Genomic DNA, 14,096 nt, shown 5'->3' with positions numbered 1-14,096 from the left:
GCCCCCTACTTTCAGTTAAAGCTCCACTTATATTCTATAGCATCCAGGAACGTCATGTACTACGAGGGTCTGAATTGAGTAAAGGCTGGGATGCAAAGTCAAAGTTTCAGGCCTCTCCATGGCTCCTTGAATTCTGGACTGTTATGTCCACTGCCATAGACCTAGGAATTACTGCACAGATCTGTTCAATTACTTACAGTCTCCATTCATCCAATGTACCTGCTGCTAAAATATGTCAGAGGGCTGTCTATTGTATTATGGAGTAGATACGCTAGGCTATAGTGCTGTATGCCTTTGCTCCCATTCTCACCATCTTTGGCACTCTGGATTGCCTGACCGTCCCTGAGTCTTGCAAGGACTGATTTGTGCATAGTTCATTTCTGGGTAATAGGCTGCCCTCTCACCACAACAACAGCCACTGAGTCTTTGCAGCCTGAACAATTGCAACTCTCTCCATCAGCAAAGAACACCACTGGAAGGACATGTCCACCCAATAGGCAGACTGAAGCAGTTACAGCAGAACTAACATCTGCACTAATATGGGCATAAACACAAGTGTTTAGAAGGGAATGGAGAGGCCCATTCCTTTTGTTCCAAGCAGCTTGTTCTATGACATCCATGTCTGAGGTATCCATTCCCCAACAGGACTGCCTTTTCTGGCCTCAGTGGGAGAGGATGCACCTAATTTGGCAGAGACCAGACATGGTTTCTCTGTGTATCCCTGGCTGTCCTGGAACTCACTCTGTACACCAGGCCAGCAATACCTCTCCTGGGCATATACCCAGAAGAAGTTCCAACTTGTAATAAAGACACATGCTCGAATATGTTCATAATAGCCTTATTTATAATAGCCAGAAGCTGGAAAGAACCCAGATGTCCCTCAACAGTGGAATAGATACAGAAATTGTGGTACATTTTCACAATGGATTACTACTCAGATATTAAAAACAATGAATTTATGAAATTCTTAGGCAAATGGATGGATCAGGAGGATATCATTCTGAGTGAGGTAACCCAATCACAATAGAATTCACATGGTATGCACTCACTGATAAGTGGATATTAGCCCAGAAACTTAGAATACCCAAGATATAATTTGCAAAACACATGAATCTCAAGAAGGAAGACCAAAATGTGTAAACTTCATTCCTCCTTAGATGAGGAACAAAATACCCATGGAGGGAGTTACAGAGTCAATGTTTGGAGCTGAGACGGAAGGAGGGACCATCCAGAGACTGCCCTACTCAGGAATTCACCCCATAAACAACCCAGTCACTAGGCAGATGCCAACAAGAGACTGCTGACAGGAACCTTATATAGCTGCCTCATGCAAGGTTCTGCCAGTGCCCAGCAAATACAGAAGTGGATTCTCACAGTCATCCATTGGATGGAGCACAAGGTCCCCAGTGAAGGAGCCAGAAGACGCAGGGAGCTGAAGGGGACTGAAGCCCCATAGGAAGAACATTAATATGAACTAACCAGTACCCCCAGAGCTCCTTAAACTATATCACCAATCATAGAAAACACATTGTGGAACTTGTAGCGCTAGGTGCATATGTAGCAGTGGACGGCCTAGTTGGTCATCAGTGGGAGGAGAGGCCCTTGGTCCTGTGAAGGTTCTATGCGCTAGTATAGGGGAATGCCAGGACCAGTGGGTTGTTTAGGCAGAGGGAGGGGGAGGGTTAGGGGATTTTCATAGGGAAAACTAGAAAAGGGGATAACATTTAAAATGTAAATAAAGAAAATATCTAATAAAAAATAAAACCCAGCTAAAACAACAAACAAAACTTGGAATAAATCCCTAAAATCACAAAGCCTGGAAGGTGAAAAATAAAACAGTTCAAGACCTAACACAGGAAAGAGAGCAAATGAAGAACAGGCAACCCGACTGTCTAACCAGTCTCCATCAGGACTGCTGGGCAAGGAACCTCTTAGGCCTTAGCGTTCCATCTAGGCCTCGTGCTGGCTCATTTTCTCTGTCAACTTGACACAGGCTGGAGTTATCACAGTGAAATGAAGCTTTCTTGAGGAAATGCCTCCATGAGATCCAGCTGTAAGGCATTTTCTCAATTAGAGATCAAAGGTGGGAGGGTCAATTGTACGGTGTGCCATCCCTGAGCTGGTAGTCCTGGGTTCTATAAGAAAGCAGGCTGAGCAAGCCAGTAAGTAACATCTCTCCATGGCCTCTGCATCAGCTCCTGCTTCCTGACCTGCTTGAGTTCCAGTCCTGACATCCTTTAGTGATGAACAGTAATGTGAAAGTATAAGCTGAATAAACCCTTTCCTACCCAAATGCCTCTTGGTCATGATGTTTGTGCAGGAATAGAAACCTTAACTGGGGCTGGAGAGATAGCTCAGCAGTTAAACACACTGACTGTTCTTCTGAAGGTCCTGAGTTCAAATCCCAGCAAACACATGGTGGCTCACAACTATCTGTAAGGAGATCTAGCATCCTTTTCTGGAGTGTCTGAAGACAGCTACAGTGTACTTAAATATAATAAGTATATAAATTTAAAAAAAGAAAGAAACCTTAACTAAGACAGGCCTTAGTATTTTACCTAGGCCTTAACACTAGTTAAGACTACCAGATCTCTTATCAAAAAGAGACAGCTTTGCCTTGCTAGCAGGCTTCATGATTAAAGATCCACAAGTTTCAGCGGGAAACTTTTGAAGATGTAACCTTTTTCTACTCCCTTTCCAAAAAATCAGTTTTCAATGACTGTTCTCCAATGATCAACCACTTATGTCCCATGGCAAATGATTAAATAAAAAAGGTAGAAACTTCAGGCAAGGTCTGAGGATATAAGCTTAAGTTGTGAATATATAAAAAAATTATTTGAGAGTCTAGAAAGATGTTTTGAGATCGGTAATCATAACATATAAAGCTTGGAGGGCATACACAATTGGATGATGATAGAAAATAATTTAAGATAAAAATGCTTCAGATTTCTTCCCCTCAATATGCTACTGTTATATCAAAACTTCAAGAGTTCAGATTATTTTCAGTAATCATTGTAATTCTAATAATTTAGCCTAATTCTAATAAATATACCACTATACAATCCACGTTCCTAATCACAAGTTCAAAATTTTGAGTTTCCTTTGGTTTTCTTTAACTATAGACTTAAGGTATTCTCATGCTAAATCTATATGATCAACTATCATATTCACAAATTCAAATATGTGAGTTCCCCTTAATTATCCTTTAAATATAAACATAAAAATGTTTCTCATTACACTATTATTATGTACATTATATAATTCAGACTTCTGGATAGAAAAAAAAAAGCCCCTCCTGCCCCTTCTTCACTACAAAAGGGTTTGTGTCTTCAATGAACTCACCTTAAAGACTTCATGCTGTTAAAAAAATTATCTCTTTTGTAAACTTAAAAAGATTCTTATGAGCTCCAGAAAACCCACTCAAATCTACCTCATGGACCAAATAGATTCCAAGAGAATAACAATCCCTGCCACCCATTTGCTGCCTATTCCAGAGGGTGGGATTCCTCCCCCTGTCCCCTGGTTTGGGGACCCCCGCCCCCCAACAACAAAGACCTAAGGGTTTCAAATATACACCAGACAAAAATTTTCTCCAAAGTCTACTTAACTGCCTCTAATGTGTGTGTGTGTGTGTGTGTGTGTGTGTGTGTGTGTGTGTGTGTGTGTGTGTGTGTGTTTCAGCATCTTGCCAAGTCCAGGTGTTTACTCCAGCCTATATCCACGACAGCTCCGGTCTACTCTCACAGATGCTTCTACTGGACCAGCACTTTCCTACCAGCAGATGGTTCCACAGACCCAGGACAGCAATGAAAGAGCCAGCTTTCCCAGAACTTGACCAGCGTCCCCATCCCAATCTTCTTAGGTTCCTCAAAGATAAAACCATTGCCCCAAGGTCAGCAGGAAGGAGCTTAAAGAAGAGAAGACTTCATCCCTGCCTTAGCAGAACCTCTTCATGGTCTCTCTCTCTCTCACTCTCTCTGTCTCTCTCTCTCTCTCTGTCTCTCTCTCTCTCTCTGTCTCTCTTCCTCTCCTCTCTCCACTCCCTCTCTGCTCTATGTCTTTGTCTTCGATTTTTTTAAAAACATACTTTTAATACGATTTCTCAAATGTGTCAAATCCCCTGTTAACCCACCTTGCAAATGTAGGGGAGAAAAGATGGTATATAGGATGAGAGATGTGCAAATGTTAGTAGTTCTTCCAAATGTATGTATAGATAGATAGATAGATAGATAGATAGATAGATAGATAGATAGATATACATATAAATTATTTAAACACATACATACATAGCCGGGCATGGTGGCGCCTGCCTTTAATCCCAGCACTCAAGAGGCAGAGGCAGGTGGATTTCTGAGCCTGGTCTACAAAGTGCATTCCAGGACAGCCAGGCTACACAGAGAAATCCTGTCTCGAAAAACCATTAAAAACATTTAAAAAGCAGTAGTTCTTCGGGGCGATTCCAATCTCTCTTTGTCAGGAAACTGAGAGTCCAGTTCAGCAGTGTCAGGATAACAAAAAACAAATCAGCAGTGGTGCCCTGATCCAGCAGAAACAGCCTCCACTGAGGTGACATGAGTAAGCAGAAGAGACCAGGACCAGCCTGGACATCAGGAGAAGTTCTCTTCCATGCTTCTACCAATGAAGTGAAGATCGGTGAAGACGAAGACTTGAGACAAAGCATTGCAAAGCTAGCTATGCAAGCATCCATCACTATCCTTGGAGTTCAGTTATGTTCTGTCCAAACATCACATGTCCTCCCATAGGTCAACAAAACAACATGTGAGTTTGCCTTAGCAATACTATGTGAGTCTGTGTCACATGTTATATCTGCCTCTATTTCCTTACCCAGAGCCCCTCCAATGTCCTTACAAATAAACTTTATTTCATAATAGACCTGTCCTACGGCTGATACCTCAGAGAGGATGCCTCTGCATGGGCCTCGTAAGGCATCCCCTCCCCCTGCAACACTCTGCCATTTTATAAATCATATCCCTTTGTGGCTCCAGAAGAGAGTATGTGCATCTCCAGGGAAGGGAGGGAAACACTCTGAAAAGTACAGTGCTTGGAACAGAGAACTCAGCTAAGAGCAGACAGAACTCAGCATGCCTGCCTCAGTCTGGCAAGTGAAAGAGGCCATTTCAGGGAGGTGGTAAGCAGGGGTGAGCTCCCCACACTGTGTCCCCACACACACACTGCCTTCCTGCAGCCCTTTAAGGACACCCTTGGTGGGCAGAGTCCAGTCCACTGGCACCATTGCCAAAATAAAACGAAATAAACAACTTGTCCCTAGTTAGATCCAGCTGAGCTAAGTCAAGCCCCCATGTACTGACCTAGTCAGAGGGGATGCTAACTCATCTACAGTTAAGAGGGAAGAAGTGGGAGCAACATACGGAGTTAGTCTAGTTGTCGACCAATTTGCAAAGTCAATGGGCAGAAAATTCTATTATAGAAAAGGGGGGAGGGTTCCCTTTAAAAATAAAAAATAAAATAAACAAGACAAAGACAGAGTGACAAGCCAATCCCCTTACATTCATAGGAGCAGCCCCGTGTTGGCAATATGCCTGCCCTCCTGTCCTCTAGGAGGGGTAAACTCCTGCCTTTCTACCTCCTTGAGCAGCTACCAGTTCATGAGTATCATCTGCACCCATGCCTCTTCTCCTCCTTTCTCTCTTCTCTTAACCTCTGTCTCCTTGAAGCTACCTGGCTCTGTTGAGGTGGTAAATCCCAATCCAGCTTCATTGTTTACACAGAAATAACTGATCTTGACTGCACCAGGTTCCTACTCACAAGGATCAGCTGAGATCCTCAGACATCCTGGGGAAACCCGATTTTTAACAGGCAGAGAGGGAAAACACTCCCTGACTCTGGAAGATCCAGCTCTATTTCATTCCTGAAGCTCACTGACATCTAGTGGACACCTAACTGCAGAAGACTCCTACAGTATTGATTGCTGGTATTTTTCCAAGCTGACCACTTCCATGTCCAAGCTCTCCAGGGAGAGATCTCAGAGCATGCAGAATTGTTGCTAGGCCTCATGGTGCAAACCTGTTGTCCTACTACAGAAGCTAAGCCAGGGAGATCACAGCTTCAAAGCTAGGCTCAGCAAGGGGCCCTGGGCTCAAAATAAAACACACACATATAAAAAAAGGAAGGTACAAGGCGGGCATGGTGGCACAGGCCTTGAATCTCAGCACTTGATAGGCAGATTTCTGAGTTTGAGTCCAGCCTGGTCTACAAAGTAAGTTCCAGGACAGCCAGGGCTACAGAGAAACCCCAGTACGGATTGATCTCGGTTGCAGAACACTTGCCTAGCAGGTGTAAGCTGTAGTGTGTCTATGATCTTGAGATAGATTTATGCTTGCTATTTATTACTGTGTTAACTTTACACACTCAGCCACCATCATGAACAATGAGCAGTCTATAGCATTTTTGTGTATCAGTTGTTCATTTATTCAATCCATCTTTTCGTCTAACCTACTTTATGTATTTGTCATAGTATCTGATGGCTCTTTCTTCCATTTCAGGTGTCTGGGACATCCATAGCTCTGTCCCCTCCTGGCCTCACATGCAGTTTCCTGTGTCTGATGGGTCTATTCTATCCTGCTCTCACCTGCAGTTTTTTGCTTCTGCATATTTTCCTTCTACATTTCTTTTGCATATATTCCTCTATACTGTTTTTAAATTTTGAGCTGCATGCTGCACACTAAAGGACAAATGAGGCAGGACAAGCTAAAAGTATTTCCACCTCTCAGAAGTTACATGCCTTTTAATAAACTGTTGTAAGCAGCTATGCTGGGGGGGCACTCTTCTTCACAGAACTAGGCTTAAGTAGCCCCAGGTCCATGGTGACTTGAATGGAAGGTTGGTCTCTTCCTTCCAACCAGGGCTTAGGACACCATCAACACAGCCAAACTCTACATTTTGACTTCACTTCTCTCTCACTTCCCAGCGTTATAAACCAGCATGGAAGCTGCACAGGGAAATCTGAGACCTTAGCCAGCAGCTACTTCTCTGAGACTGGATTTCTCAGAAAGGGGAGTACAAGTGTGAACTGAGTGAGTGCCCATGCAGCCTACAGAGAAGGCCCTGGAAACCCCTCCAGGATCTAGAATCCCTCCCAATCCAAACAGGCTCAAATTTGTGTGACCCCCTACACACACATACACACACACACACACACACACACACACACACACACACAAAACCAAGCTTTACTCAAGGGGGTCAGCTCACAGCAAGACAGTTCTGCTAACTTAAAGAACCTACTGACAACCTGGTATAGTGGCTCACTCCTTTAATCACAGCACTTAAGAAAAGGCAAGTGGATCTCTTTGAGTATAAGAAAAGTCTGATCGACATGACTTTCAGGAGTCAGACCTAGAGTGAGACCCTGTCCTTGAAAAGAGAATGTATTGAAGCTCTACTGTATTCAACATGGAGTCAAAATATCCTTCAAGAGAGACTTTCACAGGTTGAAAGACTAGGGAATTGCATTTCAAAAAACTGATGTTGGGCTACACGTGACATGTGTCATAGCTTCTACTGATACTCAAAATATTATAGTACAGTGCCGCCTCCTGAGTAGGAGGATGAATTTGATCAGATGTAAAATTTCTATTGCCTATGTGTTTATTTATTCAATATGGGAAAGGGTTTGCCCAGCAGAAATGGCCAACATTGAACTTTGGGAGAGCTCAGTAGTAGAGCTGTTGCCTAGCAAGTAGTAAATCTGGGTTCTAACCTCAGCATTGTGTGGCATAACCAAATATATATAGAGAGAAGTAAGGTCCAGTGTTAGCCTTTTGATTCTCTTGTGCCTTCAGGAGACACTATTAAGTGGAAGAATGTGGCCATCAAACTGGATCAGTGAGTAAAGGAGCTTGCTCTCAAGTCTGACAACATGAGTTCAGTGATCTAAACTCACATAATGGAAGTAACTATGTAACTACTGTAAGTTGTCTTCTGACCTCCACATACACGGCATGGTAAACACACACACACGCGTACACACAAACACTATAAATTACCAACCAACCTGAGGAATGCTGGCACCACGGTGTCCATGTTCTCCTCTATCCGAGACCTCCAGCTCCACTTGCCAGGCCTCTCTACTAAGGCCAGGACTGCATCAAGTGCAAAGCAGCTCCAGGAAGTTCATACTCTTGGGCCTTGTACTTTTGCGAGCATTAGGAAAGCAGGGTATCTTCTGTCAAGCAGTGCTGTCTCCAAGCCAACCTATGGAGCAAGCACAGAATAACCAGTCCAACATACAAAGTAACCCAGAGCCTAAAATATCTTGCAAAACCTTTATATTTCAGATCAATTTCCAGCTTTAAGTTTTCAGATTAAGATTATCCTATCATCAAATTCATGCCTACGTATCCTCAAAGTACAGGAAATGCCAAAGTATGAAACACTTCTGGTCCAAACTATTTTGGATAAGCAATACTCACCTGTTGTTATTCTCAAGCTGTTACACAACAAGGCTTTCTTGAGTGAAAGCACAAAAATGCCTGTCTCTCTCACATACATTTCTCTCACATACATAAAACCATTTAAAAGAAACAGAATGCAGAATGGGGCATGCTGGTGAGGATCTGTTGCCTGTCACTGGGCAGCCTGAGGCACGTGCATGCATGTGTGTATACATATTTCATACAAAAAATGAAATAATAAAGTAATGAAATGTAGTAGATTATAATTCTAATGATTAACAATGCATTCTGGTTATTATAGCATGCTTGGAGATAATTTCAAACACAAACACATATATGTGTGTGTATGTGTGTGTTTATGTGTATGTATATGTGTATGTGTATGTATATGTAGTGACAAGGAATCCAGTAGAAATGTTTTCCTTATGCAAAAATGAAGGAAGAGGGCTACAGAAAGTTACTCCCACCATCACCAGGAGACATTGGATGAATGGATCTCATTCACTACAGGAACACATGGTTTGAATCTACAATGTTTCCTAGAGGCTCATGTATAGTACACTTGTTCCCTAGTTAGTGGTGCTATTTAGGAAGGCTTGCGGAAACTTTATAAAGAACGGCTGTCCTAATAAAACTGGATAATTAGGAGTGGCCTTTAAGGTTCCAGATATGATTCCAGCCATTCTGATTTTCCTGGTCAGTCATGACATGAGCAATCACTCTCACATACAACACTGCCATCGAGTGAGGAACTCCACCATGCCTGCTGTGCTATGATACACTGCAGATCTCTGAACATGAGTCAAAATAAACCTTTGCTCCATTTTTTCTGCCAGACATTGAGTCACAGGAGCAAGAAAAAAACTAAGGGGCTGGCAAGATGTTTCAGTGGGCTTTCTGGCTACATTTGTGTCAACTTGAGACAAGCTGAAAGTCTTCTGAGATCAGGGAATCTCAACTGAGAGAAAGCCTCAGTGAGACTGGGCTGACGGCAAACTTGCAAGATATTTTCTTAATTAGTGATGGATGTGGTGGTCCAGTCCATTGTAGGTGGTGCCACTCCTGAGCTGATGGACCTAGGGTCTGTAATCAAACAGGCTGAGTTTGGCTGGTGACATGGCTCCATGGTTAAGAGGACTTCCACAGGTCCTAGGTTCAGATCCCAGCAACCATATAGTGGCTCATAACTATCTGTAATGGGACATGATTCCTTCTTCTCATGTGCATTAAGGAAGAACACTCACACATATAAAATATATAACTAAAACTTTAAAAAGAAAAGAGGATGAAAAAAGCAATGGGCTCTGTATCCACTACTACCTCCAGATTCTTTTCCAGTTTGAGTCCCTGCCTTGGCTTCCCTCAAAGGACTGTGACTCAGGATATGTGAGAGGGATACTTTTCTCCCCAGGTTGCTTTTGGTCGTGGTGCTTCATCACAGTACAGAAACCCTAACTAAAGCAGTGGGCAAAAGTGCCTCCTGGCAGGCCTAATGACAAAAGCTCAGGTTCAAGGGCATACATACTGAAGAGAGAGCATCGACTGCTATAGATGTCCTTAGACCTTACACATGTGCTGTGATAAACACAAGCCTACAGACTCCCATAATAACTAGAGAAGCAATAAACTAATCCAAGTTATCTGTTACTCTGCCATACTTGCACACAGGCACCTGGCATAACTGTCTCCTGAGAGGCTTCATTCAGCAGCTGAAGAAACAGATGCAGAGACCACAGCCAAACATCAGGCAGAGTTCAAGGAGTCTTGTGGAAGTCAGGGATAGGAGTGAGCAAGCTGGAGATGTCAAGTATACCACTAGAACACCAACCTGGATCCATCAGGACTAACAGAGACTGAACCATCAACCAGAGTATATATAGGCTGGTCCTAGGCCCTCCCCTACACATTTGTAGTAAATGTGAGCTTGGAATTCATGTGGGTTCCCTAACAATTGGAACAGGGCTGTCTCTGACTCTGTTGCCTGCCATTGCATCCCTTCCCTCTACCTAGACTGCCTGATCAAACCTTGATGAGATGGATCTACTTAGCACTGCTTGGACCTGATGTTCCAGAGCAGGCTGATATCCCAGGGAGGCTTTGCCTTATCTGAGGAAAAGAGGAGGTTATAATGGTGGGAGGGATTTGTGAGGGTGGGGCTGGGAGGAGGGGAGAAAGGGGGCCTGAGACCAAGATGTAAAGTAAATAAATAAATAAATAAATAAATAAATAAATAAATAAATAAATAAATAAATAAATGAAAAAATAAGTGATTAAAAAATAGAGGTCCTGGGGGCTGAGGGAATGGTTCAAGTGCCAAGTGAACTTGTTTTTCCAGAGGTTCCAGCCCCTATACTGTGTGGTACCAAACCACCTGTAACTTCAGATCCAACTGAGTTCTCTTTTGACCTCTATGGATATGTGACACACACATGTGCGCTCAAACACACATACACACACAGACACACACACACACAGACACACACTCAAAGAAAACCATTTCTGAGGCTGGAAAGACTTGGAGTTTAAGAACGCTGGTTACATTGCATACACTAGCAAGATTATGCTGAAAGGACCCTGATATAGCTGTCTCTTGTCAGAGTATGCCTGGGCCTAGGAAACATAGAAGTGGATGCTCACAGGCGGCTATTGGATGGATCACATGGCCCCCAATGAAGGAGCTAGAGAAAGTACCAAAGAAGCTAAAGGGATCTGCAACCCTATAGGTGGAACAACATTATGAACTAACCAGTACCCCGGAGCTCTTGACTCTAGCTGCATATGCATCAAAAGATGGCCTAGTCGGCCATCACTGGAAAGAGAGGCCCATTGGACACGCAAACTTTATATGCCCCAGTACAGGGGAACGCCAGGGCCATAAAAGGGGAGTGGGTGGGTAGGGGAGAGGGGGTGGGTGGCTATGGGGGACTTTTGGTATAGCATTGCAAATGTAAATGAGCGAAATACCTAATAAAAAATGGAAAAAAAAAAAGAACGCTGGTTACTCTTCCACAGGGCCCAGGTTCTATTTCCCAGAACGCACATGGCAGTTCACACTTGTGTAACCCAGTTTCAGAGATTCTGACTCCTTATAAATATATACATGCAGGCAAAACACCAAAGGACTTAAAATAAATTTTAAAATATGTAGATTCTGGGGACTCTTATGCTAGGTAACTCTCCTAAGAGATGCCTAGGAATCAAAAATTTGATACCTTTCATTTGACTGCCTTTTCAGACAGGGTCTTGATGTGGATGCTAAGAGGGCCTCAAACTGTCATCCTGTACAAGCCTCATGAGTGCAGGATTATAGGTGTGTACACTATCATCCTCATGATAAATTTATCAAATAAATCAGTGCATACTTCATTTGCTCGGTCTATTGCTGTCAAATATTTTTCCCAGTACTTTGCTCTCATAAGCAAGAATCACAAAAATTCTAATAGGTATCTTTCTTCATACACTGATTTTTTGGAATATCAAAGTGAGCCTGTATCCTTGTTAAAAAGCAAAGATTTTAGCCAACAGGAAACTGTGGTGTCACTATTGCTCTAAAGAACCCGCCTGAAGATCACAGAGAACACTGACTGATACCCAAAGCTAAGCTAGATATTATGAGAATCACAGAGAACACTGACAGATACCCAAAGCTAAGCTAGATATTTTAAAAGGGTCCATTAATTTCTTTTTGGAGGCACTCAGAGCTATGATTTTTCCTCTTAGAAATGCTTTCATTGTGTCCCATAACATTGGGTATGTTGTGTCTTCATTGTCATTAAATTCCAAAAAGTCCTTAATTTCTTTCTTTATTCCTTCCTTACCAAAGTATCATTGAGAATAGTGTTGTTCAGTTTCCACATGAATGTTGGCTTTCTATTATTTATTTTGTTGTTGAAGATCAGCCTTAGTCCATGGTGATCTGAGAGAATGCATGGGAAATTTTCAATATTTTTGTATATGTTGAGGCTTGTTTTGTGACCAATTATGTGGTCAATTTTGTAGAAGGTACCATGAGGTGCTGTGAAGAAGGTATATCCTTTTGTTTTAGGATAAAATGTTCTGTAGATATCTGTTAGATCCATTTGTTTCATAACTTCTGTTAGTTTCACTGTGTCCCTGTTTAGTTTCTGTTTCCATGAACTGTCCATTGGTGAAAGTGGTGTGTTGAAGTCTCCCACTATTATTGTGTGAGGTGCAATGTGTGCTTTGAGCTTTACTAAAGTTTCTTTAATGAATGTGGCTGCCCTTGATTTTGGAGCATAGATATTCAGAATTGAGAGTTCCTCTTGGAAGATTTTACCTTTGATGAGTATGAAGTGCCCCTCCTTGTCTAAAAATATGGAACGCTTCACGAATTTGCGTGTCATACTTGAGCAGAGGCCATGCTAATCTTCTCTCTGTCTTTCCAGTTTTAGTATATGTGCGGCCGAAGTGAGCACGGAATATTACACTTTCAAGCTCAGCCTTGACTACATAGCAGGTTTTGGGGTGACACAAGGAGACTTTGTCTTTAGAGTGAAAAAAATAAATAAATTTAGAAGAGCTGGGACCATCAATGCCACCTGTAGTGAGCACAGTAAAACAAATGCCTTTTAGACATTTGAAAACAGTTTAGTCAAGGACTCCCACTACACACAACTCTGGCTGAAACTGTTAACCAGTACCCAGTTTCATCACTCACTCAAGATAACAAGACATATTCCTATGATCCCATGATACCCACTGGACAGTGTATAAGCAGAGACCAAGATATGCTCTGCTTTGCATATCTGGAGAGATGCCACCTTGATCTGACCTGAAACTGGAGAATCACCCTCAGGATCCTGACCCTTGAGTCAAAGACTACTAGAGTCTGGACCTGACGTTCAGCTAAGATAAATGATACCACCAAGTAGCCTTGGAGAGATGGGCTTAGGACTGTAGTTAAGAATTTAGGGTGTAAACCTTGTGTAAAGACCCTCAGCATAATAAAATAAACTTTTACTAGCTACACTAACAATCCACGTCTACCTTCTGGCTAGCAACACCAACTAAACCTACTCTTTCTTTTTACCATTGAAAAGTAAACTTTAAAGGAAGTCATAAAAAGTATTTAGTAGCAGAAATAGAACTAAATCCCACTCCACCATAACAAAGTGTGAATAATAATTTCGGAGTAAATTCTAGGCCACCCAGTGTCACACTCTTGCTAAGGAAAAAAAAAAAAAAGAATCCCAAGACCTCACTACAGCCGTTACCGCAGATATCGCAGGCCCAATGTTGCCCTCCCTCGTCCCCATCTCCCTTGCGTCCTCCCTATGCCAGCTCGCCTCACTATACTTAATTATTTCTGACCTGCAGCCCTTGTGCTCCAGCAAGAGACAGTTGCAAACTGACCACATAGAACAGCCGCCACTGGTCAAATCACCGGTCTCTATCAGCTCTGGAGGTAACCTCAAGGCGCATGTGCTGCCAGAGACAGACACACATCGATGGCGTCATATAGTGGCGTCAGTAAGGCGCCATATCTGAAATCTGATCTCAATTCATTGATGCTGGCTGGAGCAAGTCAGTGTGCTGTGCGTACCTTGTTTCTTGGGCATATTGGATTTTTCCAAAGGAAATGTAAACAAGAAAGTTGCTGAACACAGCAAAGAAAGGGGGAGGGGGACAAAAAACAAACAA

At 42.6% G+C, this 14,096-nt stretch overlaps 1 long non-coding RNA gene and 1 other non-coding gene across 2 annotated transcripts in view; both read right to left on the bottom strand.

The window, feature by feature from the left end:
* Window positions 1-13,837, bottom strand: part of Gm28453 (predicted gene 28453) — a 63,833-nt gene extending 49,996 nt beyond the window's left edge. Inside the window, exons 1-2 of the long non-coding RNA NR_153827.1 lie at window positions 13,767-13,837; window positions 8,036-8,235 (exon numbers count right to left, since the gene is read on the bottom strand). This is a non-coding gene — a long non-coding RNA (predicted gene 28453). The remainder of the gene's footprint in view (window positions 1-8,035; window positions 8,236-13,766) is intronic.
* Window positions 12,765-12,871, bottom strand: Gm22638. Its single transcript, XR_003946913.1, has one exon. It is a non-coding gene; the product is annotated as a U6 spliceosomal RNA (small nuclear RNA).
* Window positions 13,838-14,096: the final 259 nt, after the last annotated feature.

Source organism: Mus musculus, chromosome 7, assembly GCF_000001635.26.
Source record: "Mus musculus strain C57BL/6J chromosome 7, GRCm38.p6 C57BL/6J".
Lineage (NCBI taxonomy): Eukaryota > Metazoa > Chordata > Mammalia > Rodentia > Muridae > Mus > Mus musculus.
This window is presented reverse-complemented; position numbering and strand designations above follow the sequence as displayed.